The 7,825-nt window shown below is 37.9% G+C and overlaps 1 pseudogene; it reads left to right on the top strand.

Annotated features, from left to right (window-relative positions):
- The first annotated feature begins 1,077 nt into the window (after window positions 1–1,077).
- LOC116858302 lies at window positions 1,078–1,455 on the top strand (annotated as a pseudogene).
- The last annotated feature ends 6,370 nt before the right edge of the window (window positions 1,456–7,825 follow it).

Below are 7,825 nucleotides of genomic sequence, written 5' to 3'. Positions count from 1 at the left end.
TTAAAATGCTGCAAATTGGGGGTGCCTGGGTGGCTAAGTTGGTTAAGGATCTGCCTTTGGCTCAGGTCATGATTCTAGGCTCCTGTGATCAAGCCCCACATTGGCTCCCTGCTCAACAGGGAGCCTGCTTCTCCCTCTCTCCATTTCTTGTGTTCTCTCTCCCTCTCTCTCTCTCTCTCTCTCAAATAAATAAATAAATTTTTAAAAAATGCTTCAAATTGTACTTTTAAAGAAGTGGAACATCTAAAGGAGAGATGTGTGCAATCCTCTGTAAAGATGGGTTGTTCAATGGTGTGTGTGAGGGAATGTGTGGGAGGACTATCACAGCTTAGCTAAAACTCCAATGACAAGATCCATTGAGCCAACACATAAGAAGGGAAGGCAACCCAGGAAGGAGACTGAGCAGTTAGAACTTGGGTTCAATAGCCACTCATCCAAATATATATATATATATTTATACATAGATGTATATATACATATATATACTATATATATATATATACACAATATATATGTATATATACATCTATGTATATATACAGACACCCATATATGTATATATCTCCACATATATATGTACTAGAGTAATATTAGTAATACTAGTATTACCTAGAATATCACTAAAAGAAACTGAACAGAATATACACTCAAACCCACTACAGACAAATCAAAATAGAACTCTAAAAATGTTCAGGTGACCACAGAAGAAAACAGACATGAAAAGTAGAGACAGTATAAAACAAAAATAAAATAGTAGACCTAAGTCCCAATAAAGCAATAATTACATTAAACTCAAATTATTTGAATACACCAATTAAAATATAATTTTGCACAGTGGATTAAAAACATGACTCAACCATATACTGTCTACAAGAAGCTCACTTCAAATATTGTGATATAGGCAGGTTGAAAATAGGAGGATGGAAAAGGATATATCATACAAACAAATCAAAAGAAAGCAGGAGTGGCTATATTATACCAGATAAAGTACAGTTCAAGGCAAAGAAAATTACCAGAGACTGTGAAGGGCGTTATAAAATGATGTGGCCTCTTTCTTTCCAACCAGGGCCTGGCAGAATGGCTTCCATAAAGAAGCATGGTGAGAAGGGCCATTCTGCCACCAATGAGGTAGTAAAAAGAGAACACACTGTTAATATTTGCAAGTACATGCATGGGGTGAGTTTCTAGAAGTGTGCCCCTTGAGCTCTTAAAGAGATCTAGAAATTTGTCATGAAGGAGATGGGAACTTCAGATGGGTGCATTGATACCAGGCTGAACAAAGCTGCCTGGGCCAAAGGAATAAGGAACGCTCCATACCATTTGTGTGTGCAATTGTCCAGGAAAGGTACTGAGAATGAGGATTCACCAAACAAGCCTTATACATTGGTTACCTATGTATCTGTCACCACTTAAAAAAATCTACAGACAGTTACTGTGATCAGAACTAATTGGTAATTGTCAAGTAAAAGTATAAAACTGAAAAAAATAAATAAAATGATGTGTCAATATACCAAGAGACATAATAGTCTTAAATATTATACACCAAGCTATAGAACAGCAAATTCTGTGAAGCAAGGTAGAACTGAAAGTAGAAACAACCAAATCCACAGTTACAGTTGGAGACTTCAGTATCCTTCTCTCAACAATTAATAAAACAGAGTATCAGCAAAGGCTTAGAAGAACTCAATGACATTGTTAACAATAGGATCTAACTGACAGTCATTGAACACTACACCCAACAATAACTGATTATACATTCTCCCAAGTGTTCCTGGAATACATACAAGGTAGAATTGTCATTGGCCATCAAACAAACCTCAGCAAATTGAAAAGAATTGAAATCATACAGAGTGTGCTTCTTGACTACAATAGAATCAAACTAGAAATCAATGTCAGAAAGATAAAGAGAACATTACCAAGTATTTGGAAACTAAAAAACAAACTTTTAAATACTCAAGGATCAAAGAGGACATCTCAAAGAAAATTGAAAAGTATATTGAACTATGAAAACAAAAGTACAAAACTTACAAAAATACAGATAAAGCAATAATGAGAGCGAACTTTATAACACTGGATGCACATATAAGAAAATAGGAAATCTCTAATTAATAATTGAAATTCTCATCTCAAGAACCTAGAAAAAAGAGTAGGAAAATAAACCTAAAGCAAGTAATAAGAAGGAAAAATAGTATAGAGGGATAAATCAATGAAATTGAAAATAATAGATAAAGAGCTGGTTCTTTGAACAACTGAATACAATTGACAAACATATATAAGACTGACAGAGACAGATTGGACAATTGAGAGAAAAAAGAAACAAATTACCTATATCAAGGATGAAACAAGGGATATTATTACAGACCATGGAGGTATCAAAAGGATAATAAGGTGTGGTGGGATGAATGGTAGCCTCAAAAATATCATGTCCTCATCCCTAGGACCTGTGAATATTACCTTATTTGGGGAAAAGTTCTTTGCAGATGTGATTAAATTAATGATCGAGAAGGAGAATTATCTTGGATTATCCAGATGGGCCCTAAATGCCGTTGCATATATTTTATTAAAGAGAGGAGCAGAGGGAAATTGGATACACACAGAAGAGGAGCAGACAATGTGACCACAGGCGGGGAGGGAGTCATGCAGCCTCATGTCAGGGAATGTCATCAGAAGCTAGAAGACAAGGAATGGATTGTTCCCTAGAACTGTCAGAACATGGGCCAGGTGAGAATTTATTTTGGTCAAGTGAAACTGGTGTTGAATTAATTTTCTCCAGAAGTATGAAAAAATCAATCTCTGTTGTTTCAAGCAAACGAGTTTGTGGTAATTTGCCACAGAGTCATAGAAAACTAACATATACAGGCATACCATGAACAACTTACATGCATTAATGTGGTAACTTAAAATGAAATAGACCAATTCTTAGGAAAACACAAATGTCCACATTTTACCCAATATGAAATAGATAATTTGAATAATCCGATGTCTATTAAGGGAATTGAATTTTTTTTGAGTATTTATTTATTTGAGCAAGAGAGAGAGTGTGCAAATAAGCAGGGATGTGGGAAAAACAGAGGGGAAGGGAGAAAGAATGTGAAGCAGACTCTGCAATCATCACCAAGCCCAGACACCCAATGCAGGGCTTGATCCCACCACCACAAGATCATGACCTGAGCTGAAACCAACAATTTGATGTTTAACTGACTGAGCCACCCAGACACCCCAATGGAATTGAATTTTAAGTTCCCCCCAAAGAAATCTGTAGTGCTAGATATCTTCACCGGAAAATTTTAGTAAATATTTAAAAGATCATTAACACCAATACTATATACTCTATCCCATAAAATAGAAAAAGAGAGAATACTTCCCCATATATTTTATGAAGGTAATATTACCCCGATACCAATACCACATAAAGGCAGTACAAAAGAAGAGAACCCCAAACCAGTATCAGTTGAGTAGGAAATCATAAAGTCAAACTTTCCCCCTAACTGTAATCTAATATGTTATAAAGTGTTGTCCACAGATCATGTCCTTCAGACATTCCTGATATACCCCTGTTTGGGGGCCATCAAGGCTCAGAAATTCTGAGAGTATAGACTCATCATTTGTAAGAAAATCCCCAGATTAATTTTTTTTTTTTTTTTTTTTTGAGATAGAGAGAGAGAAACAGAGAGCTAGCATGGGGTTGGGGCAGAAGGAGAGAAAGAGAGAATCCCAAGCAAGTTCCAAGCCCAGCACAGAGTAGGATGCAGGGCTTGATCTGATGACCCTGAGATCATGACCTGAGCCGATACCAAGAGCTGGACATTCAACCGACTGAGCCACCCCAGTACCCTCCCCAGATAATTTTTATGCAAACAAAAACTTAGAGAGGCATTACCATAAATCAATGTTGGCAAGCAGTCTATTGGCTAACTAAAGCTTTGTTCTTTGTCTATGGGGTTTCATTCCTGACTAGATAATAATTAGCTTATTCTTTTGTCCTCACCAACATGTGGGGAATGAGCATAAAATGGAGGTTTAAAGTGATCATTTCTTTCATAAACACTCTCTCTTGGTCAATATTATGGCCATGAAGAACATCAGATTGGCATAATGAGGTCATGAAATCAAGGAAATTGAGAGTCCACATCATTACTGGTTCCCAGGAAAGACTGGCACACCTTGTATGTGCTGTTGAGGTCACTGTAAGCCTGGAGAAATGGAAGGAACTGGCAGATCTGGGGGTGCTGGGGTGCTGCAATCACCTCAGCTGGAGGGCTGAGAGGTGAGTGTACAGTGCTTAATCATGGGAAGAAGTTAATAACGGCAAATCATGATCAAGCGAGAACTCAGCAAATTCAGACTATTTCTTTGTAGATTTTTTTTAATTTCTTTTCAGCATAACAGAATTCATTGTTTTTGCACCACACCCAGTGCTCCATGCAATACGTGCCCTCCTTAATACCCACCACCTGGCTCCCCCAACCTCCCACCCCCCGGCCCTTCAAAACCGTCAGATTGTTTTTCAGAGTCCATAGTCTCTCATGGTTCATCTCCCCCTTCTAATTTCCCTCAACTCCCATCTCCTCTCCATCTCCCTATGCCCTCCATGTTATTTGTTATGCTCCACAAATAAGTGAAACCATATAATACTTGACTCTCTCTGCTTGACTTATTTCGCTCAGCATAATCTCTTCCAGTCCCATCCATGTTGCTACAAAAGTTGGGTATTCATCCTTTCTGATGGAGGCATAATACTCCATAGTGTATATGGACCACATCTTCTTTATCCATTCGTCTGTTGAAGGGCATCTTGGTTCTTTCCACAGTTTGGCAACCGTGGCCATTGCTGCTATAAACATTGGGGTACAGATGGCCCTTCTTTTCACTACATCTGTATCTTTGGGGTAAATACCCAGTAGTGCAATTGCAGGGTCATAGGGAAGCTCTATTTTTAATTTCTTGAGGAATCTCCACACTGTTTTCCAAAGTGGCTGCACCAACTTGCATTCCCACCAACAGTGTAAGAGGGTTCCCCTTTCTCCACATCCCCTCCAACACATGTTGTTTCCTGTCTTGCTAATTTTGGCCATTCTAACTGGTGTAAGGTGGTATCTCAATGTAGTTTTAATTTGAATCTCCCTGATGGCTAGTGATGATGAACATTTTTTCATGTGTCTGATAGCCATTTGTATGTGTTCATTGGAGAAGTGTCTGTTCATATCTTCTGCCCATTTTTTTATATGATTATCTGTTTTGTGTGTGTTGAGTTGAGGGGTTCTTTATAGATCCTTGGTATCAATCTTTTGTCTGTACTGTCATTTGCAAATACCTTCTCCTATTCCGTGGGTTGCCTCTTTGTTTTGTTGACTGTTTCCTTTGCTGTGCAGAAGCTTTTGATCTTGGTGAAGTCCCAAAAGTTCATTTTTGCTTTTGTTTCCTTTGCCTTTGGAGACATATCTTGAAAGAAGTTGCTGTGGCTGATATTGAAGAGGTTACTGCCTATGTTCTCCTCTAGGATTCTTATGGATTCCTGTCTCATGTTGAGGTCTTTTATCCATTTTGAGTTTATCTTTGTGTACAGTGTAAGAGAATTGTCGAGCTTCATTCTTCTACATATAGCTGCCCAATTTTCCCAGCACCATTTATTGAAGAGACTGTCTTTTTTCCATTGTATATTTTTTCCTGCTTTGTCGAAGATTATTTGACCATAGAGTTGAGGGTCCATATCTGGGCTCTCTACTCTGTTCCACTGGTCTATGTGTCTGTTTTTGTGCCAGTACCATGCTGTCTTGGTGATCATGGCTTTGTAGTAAAGCTTGAAATCAGGTAACGTGATGCCGCCAGTTTTATTTTTGTTTTTCAACATTTCGTTAGCGATTCGGGGTCTCTTCTGATTCCATACAAATTTTTGGATTATTTGCTTCAGCTCTTTGAAAAATACCAGTGGAATTTTGATCAGAATGGCATTAAAAGTATAGATTGCTCTAGGCAGTATAGACATTTTAACAATGTTTATTCTTCCAATCCAAGAGCATGGATGGTCTTCCATCTTTTTGTGTCTTCTTCAATTTCTTTTATGAGTGTTCTGTAGTTCCTCGAGTACAGACCCTTTACCTCTTTGCTTAGGTTTATTCCCAGGTATCTTATGGTTCTTGGTGCTATAGTAAATGGAATCGATTCTCTAATTTCCCTTTCTGTATTTTCATTGTTAGTGTATAAGAAAGCCACTGATTTCTGTACATTGACTTTGTATCCTGCCACATTACTGAATAGCTGTATGAGTTCTAGTGGTTTACGGGTGGAGTCTTTTGGGTTTTCCATATAAAGAATCATGTCATCTGTGAAGAGAGAGAGTTTGACTTCTTCATTACCAATTTGGATACCTTTTATTTCTCTTTGTTGTCTGATTGCTGTTGCTAGGACTTCTAATACTATGTTGAATAAGAGTGGTGAGAGTGGGCATCCTTGTCGTGTTCCTGATCTCAACGGGAAGGCTGTGAGCTTTTTCCCATTGAGGATGATATTTGCTCTGAGTCTTTCATAGATAGATTTTATGAAGTTCAGGAATGTTCCCTCTATCCCTATACTTTGAAGCTGAGATTATTCCCTGCATATTCTCAGATCACAATGATTTGAAACTGGAGCTCAATCACAAGAAAAAGTTTTGAAGGAACTCAAACACCTGGAAGCTAAAGACCACCCTGCTTAAGAATGCTTGGATCAACCAGGAGATCAAAGAAGAACTGAAACAATTCATGGAAACCAATGAGAATGAAGACACTTCGGTCCAAAACCTATGGGATACAGCAAAGGCGGTCCTAAGGGGGAAATACATAGCCATCCAAGCCTCCCTCAAAAAAATTGAAAAATCCAGAATACACCAGCTCTCTCTAGACCTTAAAGAACTGGAGAAACAACAACAAATTAAACCAACTCCACACATAAGAAGGGAATTAATCAAGATTAGAGCAGAGATCAATGAGGTAGAAACTAGAGATACAGTAGAATGTATCAATGAAACTAGAAGGTGGTTTTTTAAAAGAATCAATAAGATCAATAAGCCATTGGCCACACAATCCAAAAGAAAAGAGAGAAAGCTCAAATTAATAAAATTATGAATGAAAAGGGAGAGATCACAACTAACACCAAGGAAGTAAAAACAATCATCAGGAGTTATTATCAACAGTTATATGCCAATAAGTTAAGCAACCTAGATGAAATGGATGCATTCCTGGAAATCTATAAACTCCCAAAATTGAACCAGGAAGAAATTGACAGCCTGAATAGACTGATATCTAGCAACGAGATTGAAGCAGTGATCAAAAACCTCCCCCAAAACAAGAGCCCAGGACCTGACGGATTCCCTGGGGAATTCTACCAAACTTTCAAAGAAGAAATAATGCCTATTCTCCTGAAGCTGTTTCAAAAAATTGAAACAGAAGGAAAACTTCCCGACTCTTTTTATGAAGCCAGCATTACCCTGATCCCCAATTCTCCCCTGATTCTCCTTCACCAAAAAGGAGAATTTCAGACCAATATCCCTGATGAATATGGATGCTAAGATTCTCAACAAGATCCTAGCAAATAGGGTCCAACAGCACATTAAAAAGATTATCCACCATGACCAGGTGGGATTCATCCCTGGGTTACAAGGATGGTTCAACATTCGCAAATCAATCAATGTGATAGAACAAATCAATAAGAGAAGAGAGAAGAACCACATGGTCTTCTCAATTGATGCAGAAAAAGCATTTGACAAAATCCAGCATCCATTCCTGATTAAAATGCTTCAAAGTATAGGGATAGAGGGAACATTCCTGAACTTCAATCTTTGTAGATT

This window comes from Lontra canadensis, unplaced genomic scaffold (assembly GCF_010015895.1).
Source record: "Lontra canadensis isolate GAN:19392208 unplaced genomic scaffold, GSC_riverotter_1.0 scaffold3, whole genome shotgun sequence".
Classification (NCBI taxonomy): domain Eukaryota; kingdom Metazoa; phylum Chordata; class Mammalia; order Carnivora; family Mustelidae; genus Lontra; species Lontra canadensis.
Note: the sequence above shows the minus strand (reverse complement) of the source record. Positions and strands in the feature narration are given on the sequence as shown.